At 44.8% G+C, this 22,855-nt stretch overlaps 1 protein-coding gene across 2 annotated transcripts in view; it reads left to right on the top strand.

Annotated features, from left to right (window-relative positions):
• Positions 1–290: 290 nt before the first annotated feature.
• Positions 291–22,855, top strand: part of Rcan2 (regulator of calcineurin 2) — a 158,067-nt gene continuing 135,502 nt past the window's right edge. Inside the window, exon 1 of one of the 2 annotated variants that reach the window (XM_070023600.1) lies at positions 291–455. The gene's annotated coding sequence lies outside the window, so the exon portion shown is untranslated. The other variant, XM_070023599.1, reaches the window with a different exon arrangement.

Here is a 22,855-nt window from a genome sequence, read left to right on the forward strand (position 1 = left end):
TGGGGTGTGGGTGGGGACCCAGGGGTCACCAGTTCCGTGCTGACATCTGGGGGTACGGGGCCAGAATCTCAGGGGTCTCCAGCTCGGGGCTGACATCTGGGGTGTGGGCGAGGCCAGGGTGGGGTCCCCCGGGCCGCGGGCGCTGGCGGGGAGGAGGTGGGCCGCGGCGGGCCCGGCCGGGTTTCCCGGGGTCTGATTGGCGGTTGGCCGGTGAGTCGGAGCCGGGGGCGCGCCCATCGCCGCGGTTCCGAGCCGGGCTCGGCCCCTCCCCAGAGCCGCTTTGTCCCGCGTGGAGGAGGTGGCGGAGCCGCGGGCAGGGGACTCGGACCGCCGCACCCGGGACCTCCGACCACCGCCCGGCGAGCGGGGCAGCGGAGGCGGGGCGCGGCGCACCCCACGCCCGGGCCCGCGGGCCCCGCGCCCGCCCTGCGCCCGCGCCCGCCCCGCGCGGACAGGTGAGCCGGGCCGACCCCGGACCCCTCCCCCGGACCCTCGGATCCCCGGACTCCCGGCCGCTCCTCCACCTCCGCCCCATTCCCGCCTTCCTTCCGCGGCTCGGCTCGGGCGGACACCCCGCAGGTCAGTTACGTAACCATGCCGGGCCCCCGCTGCGCCCGCACCCCGTCCCGCCCGGACCGAGCGCGGGCGCTGGGGACCGCGGCGGGGCTGGGGCGGCAGGGGCGGGAGGCCGCGGGCAGCGCGCCTGCCGGCCGTGGAGTCAGGGGTCCCCTGCGCCCCCCGTGGGAGGTGCTGGTCTGGGGACGCCCCTTCCCCTTTCCAAAGGGGCCGAGGTTGGGGTGTCGGAGTGGCAGCAGGTGCCTGCGGGAGGGCGCTTCCATCCCCCCAAGACCGCGGCTTGGAGACCCCCAAAGCGGGAGCCCAGGCGAACACCGACCCCATCCCCCTTTGGTGTCAAGCCCGAGCTCGGGCCCTGGGCTGGGAAGGCTCCGGCTTGGGTCATCTAAAAATAACCGCAAGTTTGAAAAGTGGAATGGGCAGGAGCCCACGGGGCCGGTTCGGCAAGTCCTCGGAGGGGGGCCGGGGTCTGGGCCACCCGACACCACCCGGCCCCGGCCCCCGCCCGAGCCTCTCTGGTTACCCGGGTACCTGGCTTTGACCCTGAGTGAGTGAGTTGTTCCCCAAGGCGTTTGCTTTCCTTCCCCCCCACCCCACGCGTGATCTTTCCCTGTGCTCGCTCTTCTGTTTTCTTGTATGGAGCCGGGGCGAGCTGTTACTCGTTCACTGCTAAGGCCTTTTCATTTTTAGTATTTAAAAAAAAAATCTTGGTGTATTAAGAACAATAAAAGTTTCCTGGCTCCCTTGGGTACCGTAATGTCATAATTTGCCACAAATGGAGATGAGAGGCTGGGACTCCGTCCTGGCTCTCGCTTCTTCTTTCCAGCCTTCTCATGACCGTGCAGACGATTGTAAGACACAGCAGGAGGGGAATAATCCTCAACCCGTCCCCCGTCTACATTCTGAGGGTCCAAAGACCGTGGACATACCCCAAAGCTGGGAAGGACCAAGAAGCAGGCCGGCAGGGAGGGTGGACCAAGGCCTGGAATGTGCACTCGGCTGCTTTCCACTCATCGATTTCCTTTAGCTCTAGAGCTATTAGTTTAAGTATGATCAGTCATTCAGCTCAATTAGTCTAAAATGTGAGATGCATTTTGCTATCCAGAATCCACTGCAAATCAGATCAGCATTTATTGAGCACTTACTACCCAAGTCCCCAAAATAGGATTTAGGATTTTGTCTTCAACAAAAGCTAGGGGTTTCAGGATCTGTGAAAACACAGTGTGTGCAAGTCCTGCAGAATTTGCCTAAGGCTCAGCAGTCTTCTGGCTCTCTCTCTCTTGCAATGAGTGTTTAGCACCCTAAGTGTGAACTTGAAAGAAAGCTCTCTCATTTGCAAGTTCTCATCACCCTCTTAAAAAAAAACACGAAACCTCTTGCATAATCATTTTTCAATAGTCACATATATTGCAGAAACTAGCATTCTCTTTACTGAAGCTGTAGGACTGAGGTCAATTTCTTGCATTCCTTTTACTCTCTATGTGATCCACACAACTGATTCCCTAGCACGCCTACTGTGTGCTGCACAGGCCCCATGCCAAGTGTTGAAAGAATGAGGCCCATTTCTTTCCCCCAAAATTGATCTAGCAGGAAAGAAGGAGAAGAAAAATAAATGGTAGTGATTCAGCATGGTGAATGTTTAATACAGAGAAGAAGGCGTTCAGCGGGAGCCAAGGGTGGAGGGGCTCTGGAAGATGTGCAGAAGAGGATGCATTTGGTCCTGATCCCAATATGTGGTTAGCATTCTCCAGAGAGGGCACCACACACGTGGTGCAGAGGTCACATTTAAAGAATGCCTAGATGATTCCAGGTGAGGGGTTGGCAGAGAAGTTACTGAACATCTGGAGGTTACTGTACATCTGGGTTGTGAAACACAGGCGAAACCATGCAGCCTTTAGTGGGCTGGATGATGATTTAATGTACACTTGCCCAAAGTGATTTTGGAGGTGGTGACAAAGCAGAGAAGAATGAGCTCAGATTTCAGTCTGATCCAAGCCACCACTCCCCCACCTTAATAATAAACCACATAAAATGAAGCACACACTAACCGGGGAGAAAGACTTGTTGGATAGCTACAGAGAGTCCTTGTAGAGAGACAGCCGAGGGCCCCTGAGCACCTGAGCGGGCTTTGGTTTGGAGGAGTTTCAATGTTTTGATGGATGCCCAGGCTTTCTGACTGAGGTCATGAATGCCTGGCAAAGATCAGGTTTGAGAAAGATGTTGACCTTTTATGTTGAACATCCAAAGGTGGATGGCGAAGAAGGCATTTTTATTTTCAAAAGTAATTTCTTCATTCCTAGTGCTAACCTTTTGCTCATGTTATTTCCCTTCATTCACAAGGCAGTCAAGCATTTTGCCCTTGCAAAAGAAGCTGCTGTGGAGCTTTATGTCCCAAAGTGGAAGTATTAGTGCAGTTATTTGAGCACTGCTAGTGGTCATAGAAATCCTCGTTCTCCTCCTCGTCTCTACCATTCATTCACTGCTTGCTTTATTCTGACCACAAAGAAGTTAGACTTGCATATGGATCATGTGACCCTGATGCTACTGAATTTATGATACTTATTATTTTCATAAGATAGACAAGAAAAGAAAGCCAAGGTAGAGAGAGAATGGGCCACACAATTAGGAAGAGATACCCCAGTGTACAAAGCCAGGTTCTGAATTTGTGGGAATTCGAGCTAAGTCTGGAGCACTTGTTTTCAAGCTCTGTATTTGATTCGCGGTGTAATGTCTGCATATCCACACCCCCTCTCAGGCTGATGTTGTTCCAAATCTATCAAACAGTGGGAGACACTGGCTAGGTGTTCTTCAGGGACTGTCCAGATACTCAAGTCCTTCCATCCTTTCTCAAATTCTATTAACAGAGCTGCTGATTTGGATTTCTGTGGTGCCTTCTTGGTAACTTTTGGGATAGAAATACCTTGAGGGGCAAAAACTCAAAATGGAAGCTTGTTCTTCATGACTTGGTGTGAATGAGTCCACAGTGCGGAGCTAATGGAATGCCTAACGCTGGGAGATTTCGGGGGTGAACTCTGGGTAGCCATAGGGGGAGAAATCTCCATAGTAACTGGTCGCATTCTTTCCTGTTTGATTATTTCCTCATCTTTACAAAACCTGGAGTGATCGATGCATACATTATAAAGGGGCTGCAATGTAACATCAACCAAAAAGATAGCACTGTAACCTGGTACCACAGAAACGCTGGCTTCATAAACGGGAGATGGGGATTCTCACCATTAACCCAGGTCAGGAGACCCATGGGAAGGGAGGGGGCATGCATGTGAAATCAGCCTTCCCTCCTTGGGTGTGTGACAAAGCCCGTCTTTTTGTTAAGTATCACTACATATACATTGGGAATGTGAAAATATGCAGAACATTAAATATCTCCCACAAGGTGGCCCTCTCAAATACTCATCATACATTATCCTCATAGATGTAAAGAAGCTTCTGTTCCCACCATGTAAAGTTTTTAATTCTTCCTTTGCTGTCAAGCAATAGACTCACCTAAGGCTGATGATCTGGGTTCTGTGATTATGGCCTGGTATATGGAAAGAAATAATAACTTCCTTCTCTCTGTGCACCTGAGTGTGTGTGTATGTGTGTGTGTGTGTGTGTGAGAGAGAGAGAGAGAGAGTGTGTGTGTGTGTGTGAGTGTGTGTGTGTGTGTGTGTGTGTGTGCGCGCGCACGCGCGCGCGTATGTGCTTTGACCTCCCTGAAGAGCTTTCTGCTTCTGATTGTAAAATACTATCCTTGGATCTTTTTCCTTGTGAGTTATGACTAGATTAATTAATCTAGTTAACTGAAAGCCCTTAAGACATAATAAATGATTGCAGATGATATGTGCTAGAAGTTGAAGAAATGTTTTCCCAAAATATCTCTGATTTCCTACAGTTCAGGATGTCTACAAAAATATGTTTTCATAGTTCTTTGCATACTCAGCTCATATTGAAAGAGCCAATAGAGCAGGGTTGCTAAGCTTTGGGATATAGACACAGAAAGACATTATGACGGTCATTGCTGGACCAATGAATTAGATACTTTTTGAATAGGTACCAGTTTTTATTGCTGTTGCCCCAGTTCTTTGTGGGAATAAGGGTTTTATTTTTTTGTTGTCCTTACATAATTATACAAAGGAGTTACCAGGTAACAGCACAGTTTATGAATATAATGCATTTTGAATGGTGTCACCCCTTCCAACATTCTCACCCATCTGTCCCAACCCACCCACCCCTTTCCTTATATGTGTTTTCTTCTTTCTCTGATGATGTTGGGAATGAAGATGAAACACATGGACATGGCATGGAAGGGCCAGGATTCCAGCCCTGGTGCTGTCATCTCTAGCTCTGTCACCTTGAGTTTCCTGTTGACCGTGGTCACAGGAGTGGGCATTCACGGAGTGCCATCCCCGTTCCAGACACAGTGCTCAGCAAGCTATTTACATTATCTTACTTAATCCTTACAACACGTTAGGGGATGTATGTGAGCATCGTCACCTTGGACAGAAGAGCGCATCCCGGGGGATGAGTCACTGTGCTAGGTCTCTTGAGTTACAGTTCTCTGCAGAATTTGGAAAGTAGGATTTGATCCCTCCACCTCACAGAGGTGTAGAGGTGATGTGCTAGGAGTTTGTGAATGGGCCCCCAAAATGTGATCACCTTGATAGGTGTGAAGGACAATGGCCATAGTGGGGACTTCCCAAGAGACCAGTCGTATTTGGTTTGGCAGAGAATCAGATCTGAGAGAAGGAAAGGTCACTGCATAGAAAAGAAATGTATGCAATGTGCAAGAAAATTGTATCACCTTGTTCTTTTCAACGGTACAAAGAATGTGTGTGTGTGTGTGCGCGCACGCACATATGCATGTGCAAGAAAGAGAGAGACAGAGACAGAGACAGAGATACAGAGAGAGAGAGTGTGCGTGTACTCTGCTTATTTCCTGTGAATACCAAGAGTGGAAAAGTCTAGGCCATGATAATTATCATGAAGCTGTGTCTGTCTGGTACAAGGGGAAGGAGGCATGGTTTGTGGAGAGATTGTTCCAATTTCCACAGAGAGGCTAAAAGTCAAAGTCAGTGTCAAAGAATAGGAATGGTGCAGAGAACAAAAACAGGAAGTCCTCACCCGAGTTTACCTCAAGCATGCAAGACAAGCAGGACATGGAACAGGAGCCGCTAGGGTTATCTCTGGTGCTTGCCCCAGGAAGCCTGTTCACTCTGTAGGAAGCAGGAGACCCTCTGTTTTCTTTGAAATGTCTCCTTTTTACTAGGATATATGTCCTTCCAATAAACCCCACAAAAATGGGTGCCAGTGGCTCATACCTATAATCCTAGCTATTCAGGAGGTTGAGATCCAAGGATCGAAGTTCACAGCCAGCCTAGGCAGGAAAGTCCATGAGATGCTTATCTCCAATAAATTGCTCAGAAAGCCTAGAAATAGAGGCATAGTTCAAGGGGGTAGAGCACTAGCCTTGAGCAAAAAGCTCGGAGACAATGCTCAGGTCCCAAGTGTAAGCCCCACACCAACTCAAAAAAAATATTAAAAAACAACAAAATCATAGAGAAATAAAAATAACATCACTTATATTACCATGAGCAATGCTAATTATCATTAACATCTTGGTATATTTCTCTTCAACCATTTTATGTGCATGTATTTATAGATTTGGGAACAAAATGAACATAGAATTTTGAATTCTGTGTACTTCATCAAGTATTTAAAGTAACTTTTCATGTAAGGTCAAGGATCTCTGAACACTTGTTTCCTTTTTCTTTTTTTTCTTTTTTTTTGCGGGGGGGGTCTGGTTGTGGGGCCTGAACTCTGGGCCTGGGCGCTGTCCCTCAGCTCTTCAGCTCAAGGCTAGCGCTCTACCACTTGAGCCACCGCACCACTTCCGGCTTTTTTCTTTTTGCTTATGTGGTGCTGAGGAATTGAACCCAGGGCCTCATGCATGCAAGGCAAGCGCTCTACCACTGAGCCACCTTCCCAGCTCACTTGTTTTCTTTTTACACACTGGTCAGTATTCCTATTTATAATGTTACCCTGATTCATTTACCCTTCCCTCTTCCATTGAATATGAAGCTCATACCTGATCATCCAAACTCACATAAAGAATATTTTGATGAACATATTTTAGCATCATCATTTTCCCCCTACATTTTGGATTATTTTCTTTGGTTAAATTCTTAGAAGGGAAATTATTGGCTCAAAGAGCTGACTTCCAAGCTATCCTTAAATACTGACATTGGTAACTATGAGCTTCCCAGAAGGCTGTACTCATGAAAGACATGACAGAACTGCTCTCACCTCTATCCTGCTCCTGAGCACTATTTTCGGTGTAGATAAGAGCTGGATGGCATTAATGCTTTCCAATGATACCTACTCTGGCCATAGTTAGGTGTGACCTTTGGTACAGGAAGTTGGTCTTTTTTGGGGGGAAAGTAAAAGGTAAGTGGAGCGGGTGGCTGGCAGAGTCTATGGTGTGAGGAGTGTTCATGAGAAAGCTGATTCTAGCGCAGCAGCTTCTGACAGTTGTTTTCAGCCAGTAGCATGGGATATGGCTGCCTGGGCCTATGTGAGACCTTGCCATGGACAGCTATGGAAGTCGCCCCTGGAATTCCTGAGGCTATCTGAAACTGTATGGAATGGAGCAGCCTCTGACTCCATGAGAGCTGCTTGTTTGCTTCTTCTGGCTCCTCAGGGAAGCAAAACGGAGTTTTTACAATCCTGAACCACAGGAACAGTAAGCAGAGTGCTTTCCCCAGCCTACTTCCACTGTGGCTTCAGTTGGCTTTGGTTGGTTTTCCTTCTGCCATCATGGGTCTTCCAGGAAAACAGATGTGTATTGTTTTTTACTTTCCACTAAAGGAGACACGATGTATTGCAAAAAACTCAGTGGGATTGCCAGGTGGGATCCTCTTTAAAAACCACCCCAAGGTTCCTCGTTCTAAAAACTTTTGGATGACTAATTAAATGAGTCTCCTTCCAAAGAAAGTCTTTCATTCATCTGTTGATGTATCACAGTGGCTAATCAAATTCTCTGGCACACAGGCTAAATGAATACTTGCTTTTCATTTTCATTTCTGTACCTATTGAAGTTAAAAGCCCAGTCATCATATTGGTCTGGGAGAAATCAATGTCCAATTTATGCTTTTCTTTGGTGTTTTAATGAATGATTAGTCAGGAAAGAAGGTCTTAAGTGAAGCTAGGCATGGTGGCTTGTGCCTCTCTATTATCTTGGCTACTTAGAAATTAGGAAGATTGAGGGGAAAAGAAAAGGTCACAAAGGCCCTATCTCAACCAATAGTTGGGTATGGTGAGGTAGTGTAGCTATATGAGGAAGCACAAATAGGTGGACTGCAGTCCATGTCAGCCCAGACAAAGAGCAAGAACTTGTCTCAAAAATAAACATAACAGAAGGGGTAAAGGCATGGGTGAGCCATAGTAGAACACCTACCTACCATGCAGAAAGTACTAAGTTCAAACCCTACTACTTCAAAAAAAAAAGATAGAGAAATGATTAGTTTAATTATAGGTCTCTTCATCATATAAGTTTTGAAACAGAGACATGTATGGTATATTGCACATAAATTAGTGGATAGGCCAAACTAAACTTTTATTTTCTCAAGAACAAAGTCCTTTAACCTTGACAAAGGAAATGAGAAAAACACTAATTTAGAATATGATCTGTTTCCTTCTTTTCATCATTTATATATAACAACAACATTTATGAAAAACAAAAGATTAGACTTTGGTTGGGAAAGGCATTTGGCAATTGGCACGCAGCGAGAGTGTTTGTTTGCTCTCCTGTAGTTTCTTCTTTCTTTGTCTCTGTGCGGATTTCTAGTCTACACACAGCTGTTGTTTAGCATTACACTTCAAACTATGACAAGGTGACATTGCAGGGAGGCTTGGAGTTTAAATATCTGCTGGGTCCTATTTTCAAAGGTTTGCCTTCTGACCTGTGCACCATAGCCCACGAAGACTCCACGGGAATTCCTGGCTTGTGCCCTGGGCATTGGTTTTGTTTTAGGTGGAGATCTTTACAACCACACCAGGAGAGTTTTTGTTCTAGAAGGTTAGGAAGTATTTCCCAGCCCCGACGTGGGTACAGACTGACTTGGGAAGATTAGCCCCAAGAGGAGATGAGGTGGGACAGTAAAGGCTACCTTGTTCTTCTCCATGCACAGGATCTTGGTTCAAGCCTACCCTCACTTCCTTCTGACAGTGTGAAGAATGGATCCGATGATTGACATGGCAACTGGGATTACTGAGAAACATGGAATGCCCCGATGTGCACTCAGTGATGTACTTGTGAAGTCATAGATTGCACAGGACCAGGGACAGGCTACAGTGGAAAAGAGGCGCATGGTTTTGCCTCTGTGACTCTCTGCTCTTTTGTGCTTGTTTATGAACGGAGCAACTCCTGGAAGCCACATAGGCTTGAACACCTAACTATTCATGGAGCTGCCTTGGAGGTCTCCAAACATTGACTTTTCCAGTGTGGTGTCTCCTCGAGCTGTCAGGCTTTGATGGATGTTTATTATTTTTTACTTTTTTGGATCTGGTCGTGGGGCCTGAACTCTGGGCCTGGGCGCTGTCCCTCAGCTCTTCAGCTCAAGGCTAGCGCTCTACCACTTGAGCCACAGCGCCACTTCCGGCTTTTTTCTTTTTGCTTATGTGGTGCTGAGGAATTGAACCCAGGGCCTCAGGCATGCGAGGCAAGCGCTCTACCACTGAGCCACCTTCCCAGCCCTTGATGGATTTTTATAAAACCTCACAGCTTAAGTATGACTGTAGTTGTCCCAACAGCTTCCGTCTTGAGTGACAAGAACCAAACACCCACCAGGTATTCAGGGGCTCTTGTGCCCCTCAATCTAGCCCCTGGTTTTAGAGCAGTCATTGTAATATCCTAACACCCACTCCTGGCTATTCTAGTCTTAATTTCAAGGTAAATACTATGAGAAAGTTATTTCATGTAGACAAAATTACAAATATATAGATGCATTTTCATGCAAAACAACCCTAGGTATTTTTATGACGCATTTCAAGGGCATGTCTTACAGGAAACAATACAATAAATAATAGTTACCTAAGTGGCACTCAGGGCTATTTCCACAGATCTGTGAGCTTAATATGGTGAATTTCCCAACTGGTCACATGACACCCATACTTCCCCATCCCTCATCGACCTTGAACTCTCTAAATGATTCATAGCTGGATGCAAGGACCCCAGCTGATGGTTGAATCTCACCTCTGACTGTTCAGTAGTTGTCCTTCAACCTCCGTTTCCACTCTTCCCATCTTGGCATCTTAGAGGTCCTAATGCTTAAAAGAAAAGAAAAACTAAAATAATGCGAATATACTCCAAAAGAGAAGTACTGTTCAGACTATAAGTGTTTAGCTGAAGGATAATAATAATAACAACATTATCCTAGTAATAAAAACAACAACAACAAAGAACTTACTTGTTATTTGAGGCAAATTCATGACCACCTAACCTTGGTTCATTATCTGTTTCGGTGATAGAAAACTTTCATTTTTGCTTTTGCCCAGGTCTTTTTTTTATATGTTGTTTTAATTACTGCTTTAAAAAATTAGATCAGTCTTTCCAATGATTTTCCAAAGTAGCTATAAAACTATGCTTATTTTAGATTTTGCTTATTTTAATATTGAAATTTTTAGTAGTCTTTGCTTATATAAAGTACTCTCACATCTCTTCCTACATTGTCAAATTGGTATTTTTTTTAAAGATGATGCTAAGGCTACAATGAAGTTATTCTTCCTCCATGATCAAGTTTGCTCATTATTGCTTTTTGTCAATCATGGCAGTATAAATGCTACCAAATGCACACATTTCTCTTCCTAATTGCAAATTGACTTTTTTATGGCTACTTATTACAGAACCCCAGGAGACCAATAGTAATAATTGAGACACAGCTGCTAGAGACCAGATATTGTTTCTTCAACTTCCTATTCTAATAAATAATAAACCACCAAGTTGTTGAGAAATAAAAATCCTTGTAATAAATAACAAACTAAGACACAGTTGCATACAATTTACTGATATAAAGTGTAATGGACATGCTAGATAAAACAGTAATCAGAATGGGAGCTGTTTTACTAATAAGGACCAATTGCATACCTTGTATTGTATACATCTTTTGAAATTCAGTTTGATCTCTTCCATATTTTCCCAATCCGTGAACCCTCAGAACAGATATCAGTGTTTGATGAGCCTATTATATGTGGCACAAACATGATCTAACATATGTAATTCACACATTCATTTATTCTTTTATCCCTGCTATTTGTCAAGATTTATGCTAGCCACTGTGGTACCAAAGCCAGCAGAGCATAATCCCTTACTTTCATGAAATCAGAACCCAGTAAACTTCCAGCTTCTCCCTAGTTTTCTTACAATGAGTCTTGGTTATGAAGTACCTGAAGGCTGAAAAAAAGGAGGCCTACTCGTTCACCCTAGCTTGAATTTGCTGAGATCTAAGTCAATGGCAAAATGAACGGGCTGTCCATTATATCCATTCTAAATAATTCAGACGCAAAATGGAAGATGTCAACAACTTCAAATAGTTTTACAGCCTTTGTTCTCCTCACACAAATGTTAAGTATAAAAATAAACAACTCCACAAGATAACGTTTGTCTGCTTTCACATTGCGCGTGTGTGAATAAGCCACTGCTTTCTAAAATATGACCTTGTACCGCACTGCTCTTACATAACAAAGAGCCAAACATGATTGATAGCAGTGTCTGAATCTCCCACAGGCAGAGGTATGAAAGGCTTCCTCTGTCTCTCAAGCTCAGATGATTTTGAAGTGTTCCTATTTTGGAAAGGGCAGTTATAGCCTTTTCTCTTCTCTGGCACTTGGATGTAAAGCAAGCAAACAGGAGTAGCTGTAAGCATTCACTGAGCACCTCTATGCACATGTGTACTGTGCTTAGTACTGAGCACCTGTGGACTGGTCACTGGACCTAAGCACAATCCTACAGAGGACTCTAAGGGGTACATGCCATGTTCATTTTCATGTTGTTCAGGTGAGGACACTGACATTCAAAGAGGTCATGTGACTTGCTTCCTGTATACCAGACAATAAGTAGGAGGAACTAGAACTTACCAGTGTGCTCTCTCCGTGCAGCTCAGAGCTCCTTCCCATAGTGAGAATCGTGACATTTCAGGGGAGGAAAGAATTCTATATGATAAATTTCAAATTTTGTAGCAGATTTTTTATTTCAGGCTTCCAGAATATGATCTTGGCATGAAGAAAACAGGTTCTCTGTAAGTGCCAGGGTCTGCTTTACACATTTGAAGTCTTCTTTATTTTTTTTTTCTATAAAGGAGAAAGCCCTGATCCTGTCTCTCAGCTTGTAAATATTATCAGGGGAGTCTTGGGTCTGACCTCTTACTGCTGTGGTTCTCTGATGCACCTCTTACTGGCCTGGCCAATCAAAGTGCTGTTAGATTCTGCATTCTAACACCTTGACGGTTGTATATGTGCATCGCCAATGGCATAGAATTGTTTTCTTATCACCAGTATGAAAGATTTGTGATTGTGGGTGAGGAAGAGGTACCAGCCCCACATAAGCATAGAAGATCATGACAGTGTATTGGGATTTAAAAGGTGTCTGGATTTGTCCAAAATGCCTGCAGTAGTTACTCCTCTCAATAAAGTAGTTACTCTCCTGACCATTAGGTATGGTCAGCCAGAGAGGAGGTAACACTGGCCAATGAATTTCTCCTCTGTTCTTTGGAATTGCTTGTGACAAATCCTTAGTGATCGAGAGGGCTCTGAGGGCTGGTAGAAACAAAGAAGAGGATCGTGTTCTAGCACTGAGGCATGCCAGGGTTATCAGGAATGCAGGAAGATGGTTGGATTAAGAGTGGTGCCAAACTTGATGGCCCAGTGCCATCCCAGCCACCCCTGAGAGAGGGGGCTTTTTTCTGTATAGAACTTGATGTCATCCTCTAATTTATTTTTTTTAATAAAGCTATCTTACCTTCGTGAGCTATGTAGAAAAGTACCTAGTACTATACACCCTCAAAAAATGCTGTTGTCATTCTCATTGTCATTACTATTATTCCCATCAGCCTTCCCAGGATAGAAAGAATATGGCAGGGTCCACAGAATGGGGAGCTGAAGGATCTGAGCATAGCACTCTATTGGCTGTGATTTCCCCAGGGGATGCCAAGCCTCCCTGTAGCATTGGCCTCTGCTTCCTCTTTACATCATGAGTGAGTTCTGTCTGCCGTTTGGTATTCTGCACACTTTAGCCTCTGGCAGAGATCATTGTTACATGATCATCAGCATCTTTCGGAGCTTAGGACTCATGAAAAAATGATTCATTTTTAATGCTCGTTAAACCTTGGTCTTTTCTTAGGCAAGGACCATGAGCATTCTGACTTTTGCCATCTGTAATGGTCACCGAGGATTTTTAGGATAACCATAGGAAGAAAGGGAACTACAAGCACATCAGACATTTCCAGGTGCCATTTGACAGTGGGCATTGTACCGCTCCTTTCTCATCCTGTAGGGATGTCGGATATGCTTCTTGTCCTGTCTTAACATCGCTGCAGGATGCACAGCCTGTGTATGTAGAGCTCGCCCTAACTTGCATCACCTCTCCAAGCCCATCTTCATCAGTTCCCCACCCACCCTTCCTCACTAATCAGATACATGCTCTCCTGCCTATCCCTATCTATATAAAATACATACATTTTGTACAGATAGATAAATGCCCTATGCTAAACCATCCTTATGGGGTAGGATCTGAGGGGCGTCTGTGATTTCTGGTAACAAGATCATTGAAGATATGCAAACTCACCAGGAGAGAAGTGCATGAGGCCTAAGAATATATGTGCCAAAGATAGACTTCATCCTCTCCCCTCTGAGCTAAGGGCAGGCCGTGTCCACCCATGGAGGTCAGTGGACCCCCGTGCCTTTCCTCCTTGTGATGTGAGGAGGCTCTGGCTCTCTTCCCCCAGTGTCATGGTGGAACAGAAATAGAACGGTGGGCATTCTGCTGCTCTAGGTGCATCGATGAGGAGTCTGTCAGCTGCAAAAGCGAGCTGCGGTCCTTCCATGATAGTTTCAGCTCATTAAAGTTACAAGTCGTCTTAGTTTGTTTGTGCTGGTGTAACAAGATAGTCAAGACTGAGTCCTCGGTGGACCGCACGGGTTTACTCCCCACAGTTCTGGATGCTGAGGTGTTGGGCAGGTTGGGTTGAGCGCTTGCAACAAGGCACCGTGTGGCTGTCTCCTCCAGAGGGTGGGGCCACTGTGTCCTGCTGTGGCAGAAGGTGGAAAGGCAAGGAAGCCTAGTGACAGAAGAAGCCACTCCTCTCAAATCCCAGTCCTGTTACCAGGAAAGGAGAAGCCCTGGGCCTCGTCACCTCTCAAAGGCCTGACCTGTCAGTGCTATTACATTGACCTTTGTGTTTCAATACCTGAAAAACATGCACAGTTCAACCAGCGCATGAGAGTTCCATTTGTTCCTTGCCCAAGCAAAGGGATGAGTTCCAACCTTGTTTCCAATGTCATCTTCGGTATCATTCAGTGCAGATATCAGGACATTGAGGTTACCAGTTCTCAAGAAGTGGATTATGAACTGAGTTGCTCCACAGGCCCAGTCTCTCCTGGTGACTCTTGATTGTCACCTTGACTAAATTAAGAAGCATCCAGCAAAGGAGCAAATCTCATCTCTGAGTGTATCTGTGAGGGGGTCTCCAGAGACAGCTAGCTCCAGAGGGATTAATCAGTGGATTAATCACTGGGTTCATGCTTGGATGGATTCTTAATTACATGATGGAGTTATTGGGCAATGGTTAAAGGTAGGAGGCCGACCTAATTGAAGGAGGAGGGTGTTCCAAAATGTTCTGCTTTCCATTCTCTGCTTCCTGTCTGTCATGATATAAACTGTTCTGTTCCAGCACATCCCCCCACCATGATGGACCAAACGCTCTGAAGCCACAAAACCTCACCTACTCCCCCCCCCCAAAGAAAAAACCACTTTTCCTTATCTAAGTGGTTATATTCAGATACTTGGTTACAGAGTCACAAAAGCCAGATGGACACCCTCACCAGGATCTCTCCTAGAAACCTTACTAACAAGGCAGGCCTGTCCTGAATGAATCTCAGCTGATCTCTTGCTAGAGCTCATGAGAAATGCAGCACGCTGGTCCAGTTGCAGTAAGCCAGAGAGGACTTTGACAGAGGTGGAGTTTTTTTTTCTAGGCTAAAATGTGGGTCAGCTTTTTTTTTTGTAAACAACACATGTCATCCAGAGGTGTGGGAGACTAATATTGGATCGTCCTGAACTGTGTTTTTTCTGACAATGGAGAGAGAAAAGTGGAAGTCACTTATGCAACTGGCCAGACCTATGTTGGCTTCTCAATTGAAGTCCTGGGTTGAACAGGAGTCTGAGCTTCAGGGTTGAGACAGGAGGGATGCTCTGGTGTGTGATGCTGAAGTCCAATTAGGGTTTTTTGGTTGTCGACACAGAGTGAGACAGAACAAAAGCAAGAGAGCAAGAGGGAGGATAGTTTAATTGTCGACAGAGGGGAGAGCCCATAGGAGAGAGAGAGAGAGAAACATCATCAACCAAAGGGTCAAGAATGAAAGAAGGAATGACTTGGAAAGTGACCTGAATCAGTAGAGGGCAGTGACTTATTTCAGATCAAGAGGGAGTCGTGCTAGCCATGGAAATCCAGGAGGAGGGGATGAGGACTCTCAAGCTTCTGGATTGAAGACAGGACAGAACAATGATCATCTGTAACTCAGAAAACCACTCCTTTGAAAGACCGTGGTAATCCCAGGGGAGCCTGGCTCTGAGTCTTCTATTGGGAAATGGGAGGGGGTGTCTGAGGAAGGAGAAGGAAGGAGAAAGAGGGAGAGAGAGCCAGGGAGGGCTCTGGGAGGAATCTGATGGTGTTATATTCCATTTGCCCAACAAGTACCACTGTCAGAAACCCTGCCGTGTACTAGGCATTGCAGGAAGAAGCAAGAATGCTCACTGTGCGGGAGGAGATGTATACAAATAGGTTTGCCTTGCCTTTTTTTTATTTAAATTAGACCACAACATGGAGCAGAAGGTGATCTGTAAGATGTACAAAGAGAGACAAAATAAGTGTCCTAGCAGCTCAGACAGGGACAAGGCAGTCAGCAGGGGGAGGGGATCTCCTGTAAGGAAGATCTAGTTAAGGACAGGGTGTGTAGGCCATGACCGACTCTAGGCATAATGGTCAGGATGAGTGACAGCTAGAATATAGCTGAAGAAGACTGGGACTTAGGAAAGCTTTGGGTAAAGTGTCTTTAAGTTCATTACATATAAGGCCTTGAAAACCAAGTAAGCCCTCTAAGATGGCTTTCCGTTGCTGCTCTTATGATCATCCACACAGCTTGAACTGGGTACTGAGATCCTTGCGGTGCTGTGATTCTCAGCCCTGCTGAGGTGGTGGATAATGTCTGCACACAATGGCTTCCCTTGGGGCTGTCCTGGTTTGCTGGGCTGGAGAACCGTCTTCATTTAATTTGGGAGATCCTAGGAAGTTGGGGCAGATTTGCAACATGCAAGTGGCATGACTATCTAGCTGTATATGAGGAGAAATCAACCCGCATAGGATATTTCCCTGTCTTCTGCTTTTCCTTCCTCCTTACTTTCAGTGTGTTCATTCTCTGCTAATCTTATCAGTGTGTATAACCCGTGTCCTTGTGCTTCTGATGATTTTGGACCAACTCTCTACCTCTCTTTTGCATTAACTTTCTTGGCTCCATTTTCCCTCTAAGCTGCAGTCTCTCACTTTCTGTGCCTTTTTTATTTGTATTTTTTGTTTCTTTTCACTCTCTTCTCTCCCCAGCACTCCGGGCCCCTTCTAAAAGCAGAAAGTGAAAGATGTCAGGATGAATCTTACTTTGGCTGCCATAGCACCCATCACCTCCCTTGCTGCACACTTTTGAAGTGCCTTTCTCCTGTGACAACTTACTTTGCATAGAAGCTCCGCCTCCTGCAGAGGCTGTGGGTTTCCTTTAAGCTTCCTCTCAGCATCTCGGGAAGGTTGGTCGTTTGTCTCCAGGTGGGATTCTTGACCCCGTCTCCCCCAAGGGTGCAAGGCTTCTCTGCCTTCATAGCAACCCACTGGGCCACCTTCCTCTGTTTTTTGTTTCTTAGAGAGAAAAAAAAATATGACCTAAGATAGTAGATCTTTATATCATGCAAGTCTCTGGCTGGAACTGTCCATCTACAAATGCATGCTTTAAAGATTTTAAACATAAAGCTCAACTGAGATTAACCTGTGAAATATCGAGATTCCCGCCCATGTGTCAAGTCTAGCCTTAGCATCTTCATTGCATGCCAGAGTCTCTCTCTGGCTTTCCCAGCATGCAGTGCGTGTGGGAAAATGACATCCTTCTGCTTCCAGGTCTTCCTATTGGGTTTGAGTGGTAGGAGGAGGTGCCAGCAGGAGGTTAGAGCAGGGAGCAAGGCGGGGATGCTGAGCACACATGCCTCTCTTGGTGGTCCTGTAGAGACAACTTCCCTCACTGAAAAAGCCGCTGGGTCCCTCAACATAAAGTCCTCTGTTCTCCCCAGATTCCCAAGTCCTCATCTAGGGATGATGCTGGCCCAGGGTTCTGCACTCTACACCATCTCTAACCTGCCTGCACTTGTGTGACAGCCCCTTGGTTAAACTCCCACTTGAGTAACACATGACTATTCTCTTGTGGGAGGTGAATGCTTCAGTATTCCTTGACTTACCTAATCAATTCACAGTAGAACTTGTGGTAGAAGATTTGTCTATCTTTGAGAATCATGTCCAAGAAGAAATAGGTTGTGCTTGAAATCCTAGCTAATTGAGAAGCCCAGACTGGGAAGATCACAGTTCCAGGCCAGCTCTAGCAAAACACTGAGGAGACCCCATGACCACAGAAAAAGCTGGGCAGGGTAGTTTTATGCCTGTCTGTCCCGCTGGTGAGCCCAGTCCCAAAATAGTACTGCATCCTATTTTTTTAAATAACCCTAAATTAGAGCAAAAGAAGCTATCAACATGTCTCACGTGGTAGAGCGCCTGCCGAGCAAATACAGATCCCCAAGTTCAAACCCTAGTGCTGCTATACAACAAACCCACGATCAAACAAGCAAGGGTAGTGTCTAGCTTGGCACATTGGTATTGTTATTCCAGATTGTTATTCCAGCTCTTGGGAGGCTGAGGTAGGAGGATGACAAGTGTGAATCCAGTCTGGGCTACTTAGACCTCCATCTCAAAGTATGCAGACAAAACCCATCTGATGCTCTTCTCTAGCAACCAAACTGTTTAAGTACAAAATGGTGTGAGATTTGTGGGGATGGAACCCAAATGGGCTTTCTGCTCGGCCCAGCCGGTCCTGGATAAATCTGAGCTTTTCCTCTCCTTTTTATTATCAGCATTGCAAGATACACAGTGATCAGTACCAAAAGTGTAGGCATTTAAAACCCTACAGATGTACAGGCATTTATTGTGGGTACCTTGAAAAGTCCCATCGCTGCCGTAAAGCCCAGACCACACACAAAACAAACAACAACAAACACGAAAGAACAAACTTGCCATATTTACATGTTCCATAAGAATTCACAGCGTGTTGCTTAATTAAATTAGGCTCCTATGGAAGTTTGCGGTGTAACAATGGCTCCACAAGGGACCCCACAGGGAGCCATGAATGCACAATGTGGATAATTTCCTTTGAAAACCATGAGTGGCACACTGCATGTTCTGGACTCTTTTATGACAGATCCCAAATGGTATCAAGAATAGTGTGAGGTTCCCGCAGTTCTCGGCAGGTGAAAAATTCTGCAACGGAATTAAAGAGGTTCCATTATATTTTAGAAAGCTCTAATGGGTTTCTCTAGAGCACAGCCTGAGAGTATCGGCTCAGGCCTTTGTATCTGAGGATGGCTGGAGGGGCTCTTTCTTCACTGCTATTGTACTTTGGTCTCTTGGTAAGATGGAGAAAAATGAGCAAAACTCCAGTGTTCCCCTGAAAGTGACTTAGATACTAAAATATCAAAAAGGCTTCACAAGGACAATCCAAAAATGAATGCTGAAGGTTTGACTTAATTGTACAATGATTAGTATTTGCATACAATTTTTCATCTAGCAAGCTGATATTCTTCCATAAAAATCACAATATTTAAAATTTTAATTCAAATTTAGAGAGGAAGGGATTTTTTTAACGCTGCTAAACTTTGTTTAGATTTTCATTCTTTAAAATTTTAAATGGAGTCATCTAGCCTTATTTTTAGCTTTAAAATACCTAACTTGGGGCTGGGAATGTGGCTTAGTGGTAGAGTGCTTGCCTAGCATTCATGAAGCCCTGGGTTCCATTCCTCAGTACCACATAAGCAGAAAAAGCCAGAAGTGGTGCTGTGTCTAAAGGGGTAGAGTGCTAGCCTTGAACAACAACAACAAAAAAGCTCAGGGACAGTGCCCAGGCCCTGAGCTCAAGCCTAGGACTGGCAAAAAAACAAAAAACAAAAAAACTCCCCAAACCCTAATCCCTCTGCACATCACCTCGCCTTTACAGTATCAATTTTTTAAAAAAGAAATGTACAGAAACAACAACAAAATGCTTAACAGTCAGGTGCCAGTGGCTCACATCTGTAATCCCAGCTACTCAGAAGGCTGAACGCTAGGGGATGGTAGCACATGCACACACACGGACACACATGTAGTTATCTGCATTTGTTACCCACTACTCATTAAAGCAACACTCCATTCTGGTTTTTATTGTTAATATTCAAGCTGACAAACCTTTAAGTTCTTCCAAACTGTCAAATCTCCCATAATCCATTTCCTTGTTTATAAATCATAACTGAACTTGAAGCCAGAATGAATTATTCATTAATCACTTCCATGGATCCTGTGTCCTTATTTATCCTCTCAGCTGTCTATAACATCATGTTAAAGCACAGATTTTTCAGACTGCTCTGCACCAAGTTTGATATTCCTGCTCTAAATTTTAATAGCAGTCTAGTTGAATCTTACACACACACACACACACACACACACACACACACACTTTGAAAAGAGGAAGAGATGGGGATATAATAGATGAGGTGAATTTGTTCAAATTACAATCTACAAATTTACAATGCTACCCCCTTAGGAGTATATGCTAATTCAAAAATAAAATTTAAAATGAATAATAAACAAATTCAGGTGTGGCATGGTGGTACAAGCCTAGAATCCCAGCTCCTTGGGAGGTGGAAGAAGAATCTGGTCCTGAGTTCAATGTTTACCACCAGTGAATAAAGAAACAACATTTCAGGTGCAAGTTGCTTTTTTTTTTTAAATGCCTTGCTCAATTTTCTCCTTTGGTTGATCTTTCTGTTTCTATTTTTAAAAAATTCTTGCCTTCTAGTAACCAGCAAGAGATAAAATATAAGTGGGTTGTCTTAGGAACATCAGAATTAAAGATGTTTCTGCTAGAGAAGGCTTTGGTGAAAGATGAAGCTCCCATTTCTTGTGTTTAGTCCCAAAGACTGGAAGATTTCTCTTGTCCTGTATATCTTCATCCAGTCATGGAAAGGCAGATACCTCAGGGTGATAGGCCCCTTCCAAGCAATGTTGCCACGCCTCCTCTTCTTCTATAGAGTCCCCAGTGCCATCTTGGTACATGGAACTACATGAAGTTCCATCGCCAATGTCCCCGCTAACAGAGCTCAGTAAGACTCCAGACAAATGACACTGGCATGCCTCCTATTGAACTACCTTCCTTCCTGGTTTGAGTTCTACTCTTTTTATGCTACACTCCTTTCCAAAATACAGTCATGACTTCAGTCAAGACTCACGTCCCACACTTTCTGGTGACACAGTCCCTTGGATAACATGCCTTCCAAGCCTTGAGACTGGGTGGCTCCTTGTTGTGGGTCATGACCAGAGCTGCTCATGTTGTCTACAGTTTGGAAATCGGAATCTCACACCTAATACTAACCCCATGATGATAATAATCTCCAATAAAACCAGATATCTTATTCTTCCCACTCCCACTTGCATTTTCAGTGTTTCATGTAAATGTTTGTTGGGAATCAGTGTGTTTTGACAAGATTTATGCCTTATGAAGAAACTTAGTCCTGTTTTCTGTCTGCCAGGTTTCTCAGGGAAGGAGGGATTTGCAATCAGAAATTCCATCGATATCCTTCGGGATCAAGTGGCTGGCCTTTAGGAGGTCTGCTGCCTTCATTCAGGAATGTTCATGTTTGATAAATGTTCTAGAATATCTGAAGATCGTGCATGAAAACTATTTTCACACGTTAGCAAAGTGATGAGATGGCTAAGAGTCTTTCCCTCCCCAGCCTTCCTCCTGTGTCGTAATGATCCAATCCGTTCATTTCCATTCTCATTGCCCCTAACTTCATACCAGATAAACAAACTTCATGTTGCTGATTCTGGGAATCGGACTTGTGAGCTTTGTTATTTTAATTCCTTTCTTCTGCCTGGGGATCTCCATGGGGCTCCAGCCAAACATCCAAGTGGTGATGGTGCTTGTTTCTCGCTCTAATGATAGCAGACTCCACCCTCGTGGACAGATGCTGCCATCTGAATCTAGGAGCACCTGTCACAGAAGCAGATGATGGCCTGTCACCTTTCCTCTGTTGCAGGCTTGCTCTTGATAGCCTAACGAGAATAACAAAGAGCTTTCAGTCGCTTATGATTTGGAGGGGTTCCAAAGAATCTCTGCATAGGACAGGTAGACAAGGTCTTGGTGTTTCTGCATTTTTGCTGACCCAGAGGTTTCCTCCTCATCAGGAAGGCTGGGCCCTGAAGAATGGCCCCAGGCTCTTCTCTACCCCTGCGGCCCTCTGGGGTCCTTCCGTGGGAAGTGGTATGTTTCACCCCTCGGTTGTGGAAATGGGTGCTTGCCAAACATCAAACAACAGAAGAATGGCTACATTATCCACTGGGTGATGATGTGGCGATTGAAGTGAAAGTTTTTCCACAACTATATCACAGTGCATAGAACTGCTCAGAATCATATCAATGAGACCAGAAATCGACAGGATAGGAAGTAGTGTGGTCCTAACATTGTTCAGAACATTTACGTGTACATGGAAGGCACTGGGATTAAATATGACCTACCATTAGCAGGAGTTTTGTGTGAATGGTAGCATTCTAAGGCCATTTTATTTTATTTATTTTTGTCAGTCGTGGGACTGAACTCTGGGCTTGGGTGCTCTCCTTGCACTCTTCAGCTCAAGGCAAGTGCTCTACCACTTGAGCCACAGTGCCACTTCTGGTTTTCTAGTAGTTTATTGGAGATACAAGTCTCATGGACTTTCCTGCTCGGGCTGGCTTTGAACTGTGATCCTCAGATCTCAGCCTCTTGAATAGCTAGGATTGCAGGCATGAGCCACCAGTGTATTACCCTCTTCTCATTAATAGGGTTTATGTTTGAACTAGTGTATTAGTGTAATTTAAGTTGGCCATTATAGCTTATGTGGTGGTGTGTTATTTCCTGAAAGTGGCTCCTTTTATTTACCCAAATATTTGTGGGGGTTTGGGTGGTCCTGGGGTTTCAACTCAAGGTCTTGTGTTTGTAAGGTGCGTTCTGCCACTTGAACCATGGCTCCAGCCCTTTCTGCTTTCTTTAGGTTTTGAATAAGATCTCTCTGTTTGCCAAGACTGGTCTGAACTGTGGTCCTCCTATTTTACACTTCCCACATAATTGGGTTGAAGGTGTGCACCAGCTTTTTATTGGTTGAGATAGGTCTTGTAATTGTGTGTGGGGAGGGGGTTGTTTGTTGGTTTGTTTTTGTTTGGCGAGGTTTCCCAGTGCAGGTTTTTTCAGGGGACACAGAGGAAACATACACAATCATGGGCAGTGGAGGCTAAGCAGATAATGGCTGCTACAAAGACTTACACCATAGCTAAACAGTTTGAAGTTGGTATGCATGCCTGTAATCTCAACACCCAGGTGTCTGAGGCAGGAGAGTCTCAAGTTTAAGGCCATCCTGGAATATACAGCAAGACCACTCCCAAAAAACAAGCAACCACAAAATGAAGTCATATTTTAAATTAATTTTAAAAAGATAACCCAGTTAACTGGGCCTGTGGGTGTTTATTTTCATATTTGAAAGCTCTTTTCCATTTCTTTCTGTTTCTTGGAGTTTACTAAAAGAGATATCCAGGAAGCATAAATTCCTTGTTCTGAGGTCATCATAATTGTCTTATGTATTTCATGTTGCAGACCCTTTTATAGAGTCCTTACTTCCAGTTTTGACCACTTCTAATCCTGTCTG

Source organism: Dipodomys merriami, unplaced genomic scaffold (genome assembly GCF_024711535.1).
Source record: "Dipodomys merriami isolate MVZ:Mamm:240054 unplaced genomic scaffold, mDipMer1.0.p SCAF_16, whole genome shotgun sequence".
Classification (NCBI taxonomy): domain Eukaryota; kingdom Metazoa; phylum Chordata; class Mammalia; order Rodentia; family Heteromyidae; genus Dipodomys; species Dipodomys merriami.